The 13,502-nt window shown below is 34.0% G+C and overlaps 1 protein-coding gene across 7 annotated transcripts in view; it reads right to left on the bottom strand.

Moving 5' to 3' along the window:
• The window catches only part of TANC2 (tetratricopeptide repeat, ankyrin repeat and coiled-coil containing 2), a 649,103-nt gene that overhangs the window by 165,476 nt on the left and 470,125 nt on the right, over positions 1–13,502 (bottom strand). The window contains exon 1 of one of the 7 annotated variants that reach the window (XM_074224436.1): positions 9,779–12,586. The exons of the other annotated variants lie outside the window; for them this stretch is intronic. The gene's annotated coding sequence lies outside the window, so the exon portion shown is untranslated. Of the gene's footprint in view, positions 1–9,778; positions 12,587–13,502 lie in introns of those variants that run through there. 7 annotated transcript variants of the gene reach the window in all.

Below are 13,502 nucleotides of genomic sequence, written 5' to 3'. Positions count from 1 at the left end.
AGGGTCCAGTTGAGACTATATAATATATATTCTAGTAGACTCAGTCTTTACAGTTTTGTGATTTTCTAGTTTCATTCAACATCATGTAAATAGGAGTCAGACTGGCAGGGAAACACTGGTGCTAGAATAAAGAGACAACTAGGTGGCACAGTGCACAGAGGGTTGAGCCTGGAAACAGGTAAAAACCTGAGTTTAAATTCATCCTTAGTCACCTACTAACTGTGTGAGCTTTCACCAAACTACTTAACTTCTGGGTCAGTTTCTTCATCTGTAAAATGGTTATTGTGTAAAACAAGGTTGTTGTGAAATAATACTTATAACAATGGGCACTTAATAAATGCCTCCCTTCTTTTCTCAAGAATAGAGGACAGAGTACTGTTGAATTGGTTCTCCAAGGGTCAAGATGGGGATGGAAGGCTAGTGTAACCAATGCTGTGGTGATGGCCTGGAAAAGGACTTAGGAGTGAAAGGGTTATAAGATAGAAGAAAAGATGAAATGATAAAAATGATGATAATCAGTTAAAGGAACTTCAGAATTTATAAATATGGAAGTAGGACACTTGTGGGTGATGGTGAAATCAAAGTTAAAGACCAGCTCTGTATGTAGATGAAGTGTGGTGCAGAGGCAGAATGAGTTTATTAAGGAACTGGGGAGTTAAGGAGTTTAAAGGAATACCAATAGGTTTATTAAAGTTCCCTGCTTTAAGGTCAAGAGTTTGAATGGAGAGAAAGCCAGTAAGTCAGGCACTGAATTCCTTGAGAATGAATGTCCCAGGAATCAGTGAATAAGTTATCAATAAACAGAAACTGAATGAAACTGAAAGGAGGAGAGCTCATTGAATAATGGTGGTAAGGGGTAAGAAGAGTATTCTGTTTTCCCCACCACAACTATTGAGTCAAGGGAAATGAGTAACCAGTGCAAGAATGGGTTCCAGAGATGCTGTGTCATCTGAAGGGAGCCAAGTCTCAACATGAGTGCCTGGAAATGAAAGGAGTGGGAAAGGTAAGAGTTTAAGATCAAATAAAATTTGTTATCCATGGAGCAAGCTTTCCACAGAGAGTACAGTGGAAGGGATAGATAGCTATGGAATAGGATGTTAGGGTGGGGAATTCTGGTTGAAGAGAGGGAAGTAAGGGGGTTGGTTAGTGGGAAAGATAGTTTTCATGACACACAGTCAAGGGTTTAGAATCATTGGAATGGTGAGTGTGATTGGCTGGGAGTATGTGAATCAATGAGGAAATGAGTTCAAGAAGTTGCCCCTATTAGGTCTTCTAATGCCAAGATACTTCAGGCCCTTCATAACTCTTGAATGGACTAGTACAGGCCTTTATCATCTATTGAATGGATGACTACAATAGCTTCCTGGATGGTTTCTCTGCCTCTAGTTTCTCCCTACTCCAACTTATCTTCCACTTAGCTGCCAAAATGATTTTTAAGTGAAAAATCTCACCATATCACTCTCCTACTTAATAAACTCAAATAGCTCCCTATTCTTGCTTGGATGAAATAGAAATTACACTGTTTAGCTTATAAAGCTCTTCACAACCTGGTCCCAATCTATTTTACAATTTCAATAGATATTACTCCTATTTCCACATTCTGTGATCCAGTCAAATTGGTCTTCTCTTTGTTCTTCTCCCACAATTATATTTCATCTTCCTCACTATGCCTTTGTCCTGGATGTCCCTGAAGCTTAGAATGTACTCTCTCCTCACTCCCATTTCAAAGAAATCTTTTGTTTATTCAGGATATAGGTCAAGCACCAACTTCTACATGAAACCTTTCCTGATGGTCTTAACTGCTACACCTAGGTGGCATAGTGGCTATCACTCTGAGTCTGGAGTCAAGAGGACTTGAGTTCAAATCCCATCTTAGACACTTACTATATGACATTGGATCAGTCACTTAAGCTCCTGTTTGCCTCAGTTTTCTCATCTGTAAAATGGGAATAATAATAGCACCACCCTTCCAGGCTAATTGAGAGGACCAAGTGAGATAATGCTTACAAAGGACTTAACAGTGCCTGGCATATAGTAAGCATCACAAAAAGTTATTGTTGTATTTATTGTATTTATATCACCAACAACTAGAAAAGTGCTTGGCACAGCAGGTTTTTTAAAAATGTATATTCATTGATTTTTGTTTTTTGATAGAGATAATATGAGGGGATTTATGCTTCTGATGAACAGTGAAATAAAAGCAAATTCTGATTGATATAAATCAAACTTTTATGGATATATCAAAAAATCTATTCTTATTCAAAAAATTTAGCTATCATAGATTTAATTTCAAACAACCAACCATTAATAATGACATGTTATATTAAATAATAATTATTAACTTATTAAAAATGAAGGAAAATTATTTGGTATTGATTTTTTTTAATGAACTAATCTTTTTCAATGAACACTATAAAGTTGCTAACATAAGAAAGCTAATTTTTTACCTCCCTCATAAACCTACTTCATGAGATGTGGAAATATAGCAAAGAAAATCTGGATAAATTCATATCCCAATTTATAAGCAGTTGATATGAGAAGAAAAAAATGTTTTTTCATCACTGTCTCTGGCTGATTATTTCATTCACTACAATATTGATAGGCTGGCTCAGCTAAGGAGATGCAGGACTTTTCAGCATTAGAACAATATCTCTGTAGTCAAAATAAGGGTCTCATGCTAGTTCTTAGTTGAGAATCTTGGCTGAAGACAACTGGAATCAGGTCTGAAGGGTCCCCAAATGCTTCATTCAAGAATTGGAATGACATCATGAACTGTGAATGTATGAATCATACCTACATGAATTGTGAAACTTTATGAATCATAGCAGGTCCTCTATGAAAAGTTTTAATGCATAAAATGAGGATATCTGATTTTCTTGCTAGTGAGCTGTACTTTTTAGTCAATATTTAAAAGGAAAGAGGAAAACAGATCAGTAAAACCAATCAACTTTATATCTGACAGAGTATTTATACATCTGATAACACTGTATACCTAACAATTTATACAATATAGTCATTGTCCCTACCCATGTAGGGGATTTTTTCAGGACTGATATAGGGTCAAGCTTCATCTCCTTATAATTAAAAAGTAATTAATTTTTGAAATTTGTGCTTTTATTTTACAATGCTTTATATCTTTTTTCTAGTTTTTATTACTTAGTTCACACAAATTTTCTCATGTTTCTGTGACTTCTTCATATCTATCATTTCTTATGGGGTAATATATTCCTATACCCAATTTCTTTAGTCAATACTTTGTCTCCAGTTTTTGCTACCAAAAAATAATTCTATGAATAATTTGGGTACATATAGAGATTTTCTGTCCTTTATCATCTGTGAGTTCTATGCAATATAGTGGGATTTTAGACAAAGGAAAGAGATATTTTCATTTTTTGAAAAGCTAATTTAAAGTTGCTGTCCAGAATTGTTGGAACAACTCAGTATTTCATCAAAAGTGTAGTAAAATGTGCCTTTCTTTTTGCCACAACACCTTCACATTTACTATAGCCATCTTTTGTTATTTCTGCCAATTTGTTAGGCGTAAGAGTTGATTTCGTTTCTATTTCTCTCCTTATTAGTAATATGCAACATTATTTCAATTGGTTCTTAATAGTGTACTCAATCCAATTTGCTCTTAAACTCCTGGGCTAGGTCTCCAAAAGAAGGCTTTTACCTTATATTCTTGTGGGTTTGAATTTCTGTTATAATTTCTTAAAAGCTCCCATTGGTAAGCTCCCATTGATTATCAACCAGTAAATATAATTAACTCTTAGCAAAGCATACATACTAAGATGATATATAAATAACTACAAAACAAAGATCAAGGGTATATTCTTCCATAAATATCTAAAGTGAAAGGGGGGTTCATACTTGTAGTACTATGTTAGTGAGGTAATGTATATAATACACATGCTGTACAGCAAACTTAGAACTTATGTTAAAGGACATAAGAATCCTTGCTTCCTTTGTGTATGATGTTTCTATTGGGCATGTTGCTCTGTTGAGTGCTCAGCATCTACTTCTCTGCACAGCTGTCTCTTGTCTGATGCAAGTGGTACAATTCCTCAAAACTCCTCAGTGTTCTTTGCATTAATTACTTCTGTGTTAGATTATATTCTATTAAGGGCATATTTAATAATTCTGCCTTTTTAAATTTATTTATAATTTCTAACATATGGTCAATTTTTGCAAAGGTACCACAGTGTTGAAAAGTGTGAATATTTTTTAATGTTATCATTCAAAAGATAACAAGCTTTTCTGACGTAACTTCAACAGTTTGATCCAGTTCTGTTTTTTTATTTTTTCTGTGAGATTTTTTTTTAACTATGAGAAAGGAACATTCAAGTCTTCTACTTGATGATATGCTATCTTTTTTTGTTAGAACTCAATGAATTTTTCTTTTATGATTTTTAGATTCTATGTCATTTTTATGCATGTATGTTTAGTACTGATATTGCTTCATTCTCTATGGTTCTTTAAGCATAATGTAGCTTCCCTATTTATCTCCTTTGATACAACATTAATATGATGATTCTAACTCCTGCTTTTTTTTGGATTCATCAAATATATAGTAATTTTTACACCTGTCTTACTTGTCATTCTGTATGTTTATTAATTTTTAAAATTGTATTTTTTGCATACAACAATGTTTCTTTCTCCCCTTTCATTTTTTACTGTTACTTGTAATTGATTTTACTAAATTTCTGATTGTTACGATTTGTGAGTTCCTCTAGCTACTTCTTTTGGTGATTTCACTGGTATAGAGAATTTCCTGGTAAAGAAATCTTTATCTATGCAAGTTGTTATCATATCTGAAATACTCTAGCTGTGTGACCTTCTCAGTTCTCTATTAATCTTCCATAGCCCTCTTTTACCTGTCCTAGTAAAAATTCCTTGATTTTTCTTAACTTGATAATTTATCTTCATTTCTTTTAAATTTATCCCTACTTTAGCCATTCTTTCTCTCCTCTTCTACCCTAATCTTTTAACTTGAGGAATACTCATTTGCTTTTGACAGTGTTTTCTTTTGTTTTTGTCCTTCTTATTTCTTCTCTTCTGTTATTCTAGAAATTACAGGTCACATATTCCTAATATTTGTTCCTCTCTCTGTGACCCTCATTAGGGTAGTTTCATCACATCCTCTCTATATTTGTTATTGCCTCTTGAAGTCTTATCCCATCCTTTTTTTTTTCCTGCCTTGCCCCACTAAGAAAAATCAATTCATGAAGGAAACAATATTGAGTGTCATATGATGAGAGTAACTGTACTGAGTAAAGAGGATTTGGTCCTATCCCTTCCCCTTATTATGGTCACCTTTCACTCTTAAGGTCAGGTTACTTAATTGTTGGCTCTAATCCCTTCCTTCTCTTTCCCCACCATCACCATGAAACTCTATGTAAAGTTCTTACCTCTTCTCATAGACATACCTTTTTTCCTCCTTCATAGAAATTTTCTTCAGTGGTACCCTTTCCTTCCTCCTTCTAGAGTGAGAACTTCTCCCTTTTAACTCCTCCAATCCAAATCTCTCCCATGCACAAAACTTAGCCATTTTTCCTACAGTTCCCACTCCTCTGTACAGCTCATCTACTGATTGGTGACTCTCTAGATCTTGTCTCTTACTTACTTCTCCTCTCTCTGTGCATCTTCCCACAAGGTTATTACTCTCATAGGATACTGATTCACTTGTAGAAGATCACATTAACTCCTTGGGGAATTAATTCAACTCTCCTTCCTTTCCTTTTCCAGATTCTTATGTTTCCTTAAAATCATAAAGCCCTTAGGTCCTTTTGGTCCTTTTAATGATGTATCATTATTCTTTCTTTTACTTCTCAGTTTAAGTTCTTTTCTTTTTTAATACTCCATAAAATGAGAACTAATTTTTTTATCTGTCCTTGATAATTTAACTTCTTTACCTTTTTCTTTCCTTGTTTCTTTTATTTTCAGCATTTGAGGGTGAATATTGCAGAGTCTCCCCACCCCCACCAAAGACTGCCTTTAAACACTTTTTTTGCTGAAAAATCCATCTTTTTTCATTGATAATTAGGGCTCAACTTTACAGGATTACTTTATTTTTGGGTTTCAGTTTCTTCTATTTTTCATGACTGTGAAATAATCATGGGTTGTTCAAAATGGTGGGGTTTTTTTCCCCTTCAAATTTGAATGTTTCTTTTGGCTGCTAACAAAATTTTTCTGTTTGTTATTTAAATTGTCAAATTTAACCACTACATGCCTTGGAGTTTCAAGTGTAGGCTTTTGCTTTGGGGGTGATTTGAGGATTCAGTCTATTATACTTTGTTATTTGTATTAAGATGTTGTGGGCAACTTAATTGTATTATCTCCTGCAGTATGATATTCATTATTTGTTATGTTTTTCAGAAGAGCCTATAATTTTAAAGTTACTTTTCAGTATCTGGTCTTTAAGGTCAGTTACTCTGGCTTATACTGAAGTCCCATGGTTTTCCAAAGTTGTTTTCCTTTTGCTTCTACTCTGCCAAATTTCCTTCTATTTCTGTATATTTGTGTTCAAAATTTGCCATTCATTCTCTCATTTGGTATCTGTATTTCTTGGAAATGTTATTCATTATGAATTCTGAACCCATAAACCTTTGAAATTGTTTCAGTTCGATGTATCTATTATATAAAGCAAGTTGGGGTGAGGTGGGGATGCTGAATGAAAGCTATAAGTGTTTAAGTTCAATGTTATTTCATTTTTTAAAGACCTTGTGTGGTGCTTCTGTATCTCTAATAGATGAAGATTTAGTTACTCTGGATGAGACATATAATTTCTTCTACCCTTTTTAAGGGTAGAAGAGGTTTCAGTACTATTCTGCCACCTTGCCCTCACTGCATAATAATCATTGTATAAATGACTACTTTGGGCTAGATAATAACCCAAAGTCTTTATTCTTATCTTTACTGTCACTTTTATAATATAATACAATTCATAGGAGAGTATCTTACACACAGTAGGCACTTAATTAAGAATAAATCATTTTTCTTCTGGTTTTTAAATCTTTATCAGTTTCAAACTTCCTACCCCTTACTGAAGAAACATAAGACATGTACTATAAAAATAAAAGATCTGAAATCTAGTAAGCTTGTGTTCTGTGATCTACCCAGGTAGGGCTTACTTATTCATTTCTTTAAAATGTTTTTTCATTATGTTTTATCATTATGAATCTCACTAATTTCGACAAATGCAATATCTCCTTCTCCAAAGAACAGAAAAGATGGCTGTACATGATACTATGAATAGTATTTTAAATGTTAAACTTGATAGATCTAATACTGCTCTGCTCATCTATGTCCACTTCTGAATTTTCTTCCATTCTTTTGTGTTTTTTTAAATTTCATTACCCTACTAAATTTCACTCCCTCTCACTTATAAATCATTGTACAAGTAATTTTATACAATCAGAATGGCTTCTCTATGTTCTTTGTTTAACTAGGTCTTCCTTCCCTCAAAAATTTCTCTGAATTTTTTCTAGATTACTTTTCTTTGACTTCAGCATTAACTCCCATTCCTTATTCATAGTTCCCACCTCCCTGACTGTTTAGTACTTCAATGATATTATCATATTGTTATAATTAATTTCCAGTGTGTTTTTTTTAGTTTTTTTTTTTTTTTTGCAAGGCAATGGGGTTAAGTGGCTTGCTCAAGGCCACACAGCTAGGTAATTATTATGTGTCTGAGGCCGAATTTGAACTCAAGTACTCCTGACTCCAGGGCCGGTGCTCTATCCACTGAAGGAAGCCACCTAGCCGCCCCCTACCTCCAGTGTGTTTTTGTCTTGAAGACATATCCAGTCAAAAAGGAAGTAAATAGTGAATTTATAATATATACCTGTATTAACCATTTAAGTTTTTTTTTTTCTCTATATCAATCTGTCTGAAAACTTTTTGGGCAAGGAGTTGATACTGGTACACAATATCTTATTTACCAGAATTATACATAAAAGGACGTTTGAGAACATGACAACATTTTGAAAAATCCATCTCATTGTACAGTACTTAAGGATTTGAGGATGGAAAATGTATACAAGCATTTTGAGATAATCAGGGGAAAGGAAATGAGTACTAATAATAGTAATAGTGAACTAAATATAGAATGTAATATTACCTAGTCATCTTGTCTCAGGAGAACATGACTATGCCTTCAGACAACATATAATATGGATATGGAGCAAAATTTCTGCAAGGAGACAAACTATAAGAATAATAATGGTTAGAGGAAGACTATGGTTCCCAGAGCTTACTATTTTTTCCTGATTCACATGAGCTTCTAAAGCAGAACACGAATTTAAGGTAAATTGTACCATTTACTACTCAACTAGCTTTTAAGACTTTTAAAGCTTTAGAGTACATGTAGGATGATCCTTTAATAAGTATAATATTTTAGTTATGTAATATCCAAATTGTCATTATGACCTGATTATAATTCTAAATGTAATGGTTTGCTAATGCAATTAAATCAGTTTTCATAGCAAAATGTCTTCATTTTCATATTTTAATTAAAAAAATATATGCACTAAACCTTAGTATATTTAAATGGCTTTTCCACTATTGGTAAAAAGTTTTCTCAAGATTAAGGTAGATTCGTTCCTAATTTTTCTTCTCACAAAGACCACAAAATCAAAATGATCAATGGATGAATAACTAGAATGCTTTATTTAATTTTTTAAACTTTCAAATTCTCCAAAGTGTAAAAGGCCTTAGATCTGAAGCTTCAAATAGACTGTCTAGCAACCAAAGACACAAAAATCATCTGTGCTATTATAATTGTCACTCAGGTGATTGAGACACATCATAATTGTAAAGATAGTCAGGTAAGGCAGATCATCAAAAGGAAGAGATCAAAAAAATTCAAGAAGATAAGAAAAAATTAATCTATACATTTTATTTCAGGAAATAAAAAAAGATATCAAAGTCTAACTAAAACAATTTTTATAAAAAAAGAAAAGGCTAGGAGAAAAATGCTCATAAAAATACCTGACATTAAAAAGTTTGATGTCCAGAAGGAGTAAATTGGGAGAACAGGATGGTTGAGAATTGCTGCCTTTCATAAAGTTTCAGTGATGGATTTTTTTTGTCAGTTAAGAAACTTGTTTTCACACCACAAGTGGGCAGACAAACATCAAGAAGATATTAGGTTTATAAGCAAAGATAATTCATGTAATATAAGATATGGGGGGAAAACCCCAGAGATGAATAACTATGAGTATGGACAACAAGACTTCAGGCAAATTATATGGAATACATACTATAGAAAAAAATGATGCTCCCATTTAAAATAATCTCTTCTTTACATCACATGAATTTAACTAGATTAACCAATAGATATTACTGTTCTGGCCAACTTAAGCATTGAGTATGTATGCAATAGGATTAATTTTTCCTGTGATAATGACATCAGGTCATATTTATATAACATTTTAAGGTTTACAAAGTTTTCGGGTCCCCTCCCTTCATAACAACCCTGTGAGGCAGGAAAACCCAAATAACAACATTTCTATTTTTCAGATAAGGAAACTGAGGTTCAGGGAGGATAGTCCACACAGCTAGAAAGAGCTGGAACCAGAACCTAAAATCCAAGTCTTTTTATACTAGTTAAGTGCTTTTTCCTTTGTACATACTATCCTTTTCATATCCTCTTAATACCTAATTCACTCTCATTTTTTTTTTTGCAAAAAAAGAATCTATTTTAATTTCTCTAAAAATCCTCAGATCAGTTTCTGGTAAAGTTCACTTAAGTCCCTTCTTATTCCCATTTTACAGTTACCTGATAATTAAGCTTCTGTTTCTTAGGGAAAATGTGCAGCTCCAAACATTTTCAGGTAGTCTGTTTTAAGTGAATTCTGTTGTTTTGTGCGCTTCCCTGATAGACTCTTCATTCTCAAAGTGCTAACAACAGCTGCAGCACAGCAAACATTTCCTGTTCTCCACCCTATTGAATCCTGTGCCAATCTCATTTGAAGTCACTGAGGATGACCATAGCCCATTTTCTGGAAATATCTACTACAAATCCAGAATGTGCCCTTTCGGGCAGTGTAGACTTTAGCAATATGCACAAACATTTTAGGAGACAAGAGTTATTTCATGAAAGTCACAAAACTTTTCATTTTTATAAGTGAGGTAAACTAAAATGATGCTTAAGTATTCAAACTTCATTCTAAGAAAACTAAATTATTGCAATAAAAATCTGTGCCTGGCATGGTTCATGAAATCTTGTCCATCCTTACCCTAACTCTCTTTATCTTTGCTTAATAGTCTATACACTCCATGTACAATATGTTCATGATGTGAGGGAATTTGCAGCATTTGAATTATTATTTTAAATTTAAATTGTACTCATCTGATTGCCCACATTTCTAACACTATTCAATTTTATGTACAAATTGGTATGATATATTCCTCTACTCTACTTCAGCCACACAGAAACAGTTGCATCCATTATGTCCACATCATCTATAATTATCCCATGATAAAAAAATAAAAATATTCTGACTTTTCTTTATCTGACCATAATCTCCTGTTATTCCATTCTCAGTATAATTCATCCATCCTAAACCTATTCTCTCCCCTCACTGTGACTTTCTCAGATCATTATTGTGCTCTGGCTAGATTTCCTGTCTTCAAAAACTCAATTCTATTGTTAAATCAAATAAACTATACACTGTTCTCTATAGTCACTCTTTATCTTTTTCCAAAGCTCAGTCTTAAATTATACTTATCACTATCTCCTCAAATGCAAAGCAAGTTATAAAAGGATTGACTGACTATATGACAAATTTATTTTATCTAACTTGATAAACTTGATCATTCCAATCCAATCCAACAAACATTTATAAATGTTTATTGTGGCAGGCACTGCACTAAGCACTGGAGATAGTTACTAAAAAGACAGTCTCTAACCTTAAGGAGTTTATTCTCTAAAGGGAGTAAATAATAAAATGAAAGCAGAAAAGTGGGTGAGAAGAGAACTGGACACCAAGGAGGGTACCTGAACTGGGTGGGGAATCTTGTTCTGTGGAATTGAAAGCAGGCAAAGCTCAGAGGCAGAGTACCTTCATTGTCCTATGACACTCCTTTATTCTTTCCTAATTGATTCCCACAGAAACTATTCCCAACTTTCCTCTCATGGTTACTTTTTACTCGATAGATAGATTATAAGCTACTGATAGAAGTCCCTTCAGAGTAGGGACTGTTTCTTCTCAGTAATTGCTTCTCTAGTACAGTTACAGATTAGTGAAAATGATATAATTTTTCCCCCCTATGCAATTTCATGGGCACCCTGAAATCTATTTCTTTACACTTTGTGGTGGAGGGAATTCTCAGATAGAGACAGTTAGGTGGCACAGTGGATCTTAAGTTCAAACCTGCCTCAGATACATTTTAGTTGTGTATAACCCTCTGCAAGTTACTTAATCTGTGTCTGCTTCCATTTCCTCATCTGTAAAATGGGGATAATAACATCACCTACCTCATACAGGGCCAAATGAAATAATATTTGTAAAGCAATGAGTATTGTACCTGCCATAACAATTTTGCTCCTAGTAACATTAGCTTCTATAGGTTAAATTATCACTTCCATAGAGATCTTTCACATATTAATGTGTTTGTAGCCCCAGTCTTCTCCTTGAACTTCAATCTTAAATTCCCAGTTTCTTATTAACATTTCAAACTGGATATTCCAGACATATATGAAACTTGACCAAAATGGAACTCATTGTCTTTCTCCCAAACCCACCTTCCCCCGCCCCAAACTTAAATATTTCTGTCAAAACACCACCAAATTTTGAGTCTCCCAGTATCCTCAACTTCTTACTCTCTCAGTCAATACAAATCTTATCCCTCTACTTTACAGTTTCTTACCTTTTGTCTATTTATTACCACAGCTGATTTTTTTTTTTAGGTTCTTGCAAGGCAAATGGAGTTAAGTGGTTTGCCCAAGGCCACACAGCTAGGTAATTATTTTCTGAGGCCAGATTTGAACTCAGGTACTCCTGACGCCAGGGCCCATGCTCTATCCGCTAACCAACTAGTGGCCTAGCTGCCTCCATAGCTGATTTGAGACAAAGGAATGAACCTAACAAAATTTTGCCATATATCCATCCACATCTCTTGAATCATACCACTTTCTCTATATATATATATACAGAGCCACCACCTTGGTTCAGATTCCCATTAGATCTGATCTGTACAATTGCAACAGTAGCTTAATTGGAATATCTGCCTTTTCTGTATCCACTCCAAGTCATCCTCCATACAACTGCCAATGTGTTTTCCCTTAAGCACAGATCTGACCATGTCATTCCTTTACTCAATAAGATATAATGACTCTCTATTGCCTTTATGATAAAATAAAAACTCAGTTTGGCTTTTAAAGCCTTTCACAACCTAGTCTCAATATATCTTGCTGGACTTAATATACATTACTACCTTTCTTATACTTTAAAATTCAACTAAAAATGACCTTCTCCCATAGCCCTGCAGCTCCAATCTCTGGGATTTTGTTTTGGCTGTTTGGCTCATGCCATGTGAGGAATATGGGGTATTTGGCTCCCACAGAATGTAAGGGGAGACTGTTAATGTATATGTATGTATGTATATATGTGTGTGTGTTTATATATATATAAACACACACACACATATATACATACATACATACATATACATTAACAGTCTCCCTTTATATATATATATATATATATATATAAAAACACACACACACACACACACACACACACACACATATATTACAAAGAATGGGGCCTGTCAGTAGCTGTTGATGCCTATGTGCAGATATGTGAGTTGTAAGACAAAAGAAATGATCCTGATCAATGATTAAGGTTGCTTACCCAGGAGGAGGTCAAAAAACTAGCTTCAACTAGTCAGAGGTTGACCTGGGTCTGGATTCTTGTCCTTTTCAAGTACACCTGTTCAAGGATGCTCAAGTACTCCTTTGTTCACTCCCCTGTGCTCATTTAGTATAATGACCAGAGCAGGGAAAACATTATTAGAGAATAGTATGGGGTAAAAGTTATTAATTAGTTGTAACCCCAGCCAATGACTGGCACAAAGGGGAGGAACAAGCCTTTAAACTGAATATAAGATTGGACATTGTGGTAATTCAGGGTTTTCCCTCACTAGGAGAGAAAGTCCTTTGCAAAGAAGGGAACTAAATAAAAGCCATTTTAATCATTCTGGATGAAGGATTTATAGTTACAAGCCATTGAAAACAGCCATTAATGTACACCCTCTTCATTTCCACTTCACAGAATCTTTCTTTTCTTTCAAGATGCAGTTCAAGTACCACTTTTTAAAGAAACCTTTTTTTGGTTCCAGACTATTAAGGATCTCAAATTAAATATTTCATATTTATCTTCTTTATTATGTTTTCAGCATTACATTCTGTTTTCGGTTATGTATGACTACATTGTCTTCTCTGATAGAATGCAAGCTCCCAAAGAGTAGAGATTGCTTCATTTTTTGCTTTTGAACTG

Source organism: Macrotis lagotis, chromosome 2, assembly GCF_037893015.1.
Source record: "Macrotis lagotis isolate mMagLag1 chromosome 2, bilby.v1.9.chrom.fasta, whole genome shotgun sequence".
Classification (NCBI taxonomy): Eukaryota; Metazoa; Chordata; class Mammalia; order Peramelemorphia; family Peramelidae; genus Macrotis; species Macrotis lagotis.
Note: the sequence above shows the minus strand (reverse complement) of the source record. Positions and strands in the feature narration are given on the sequence as shown.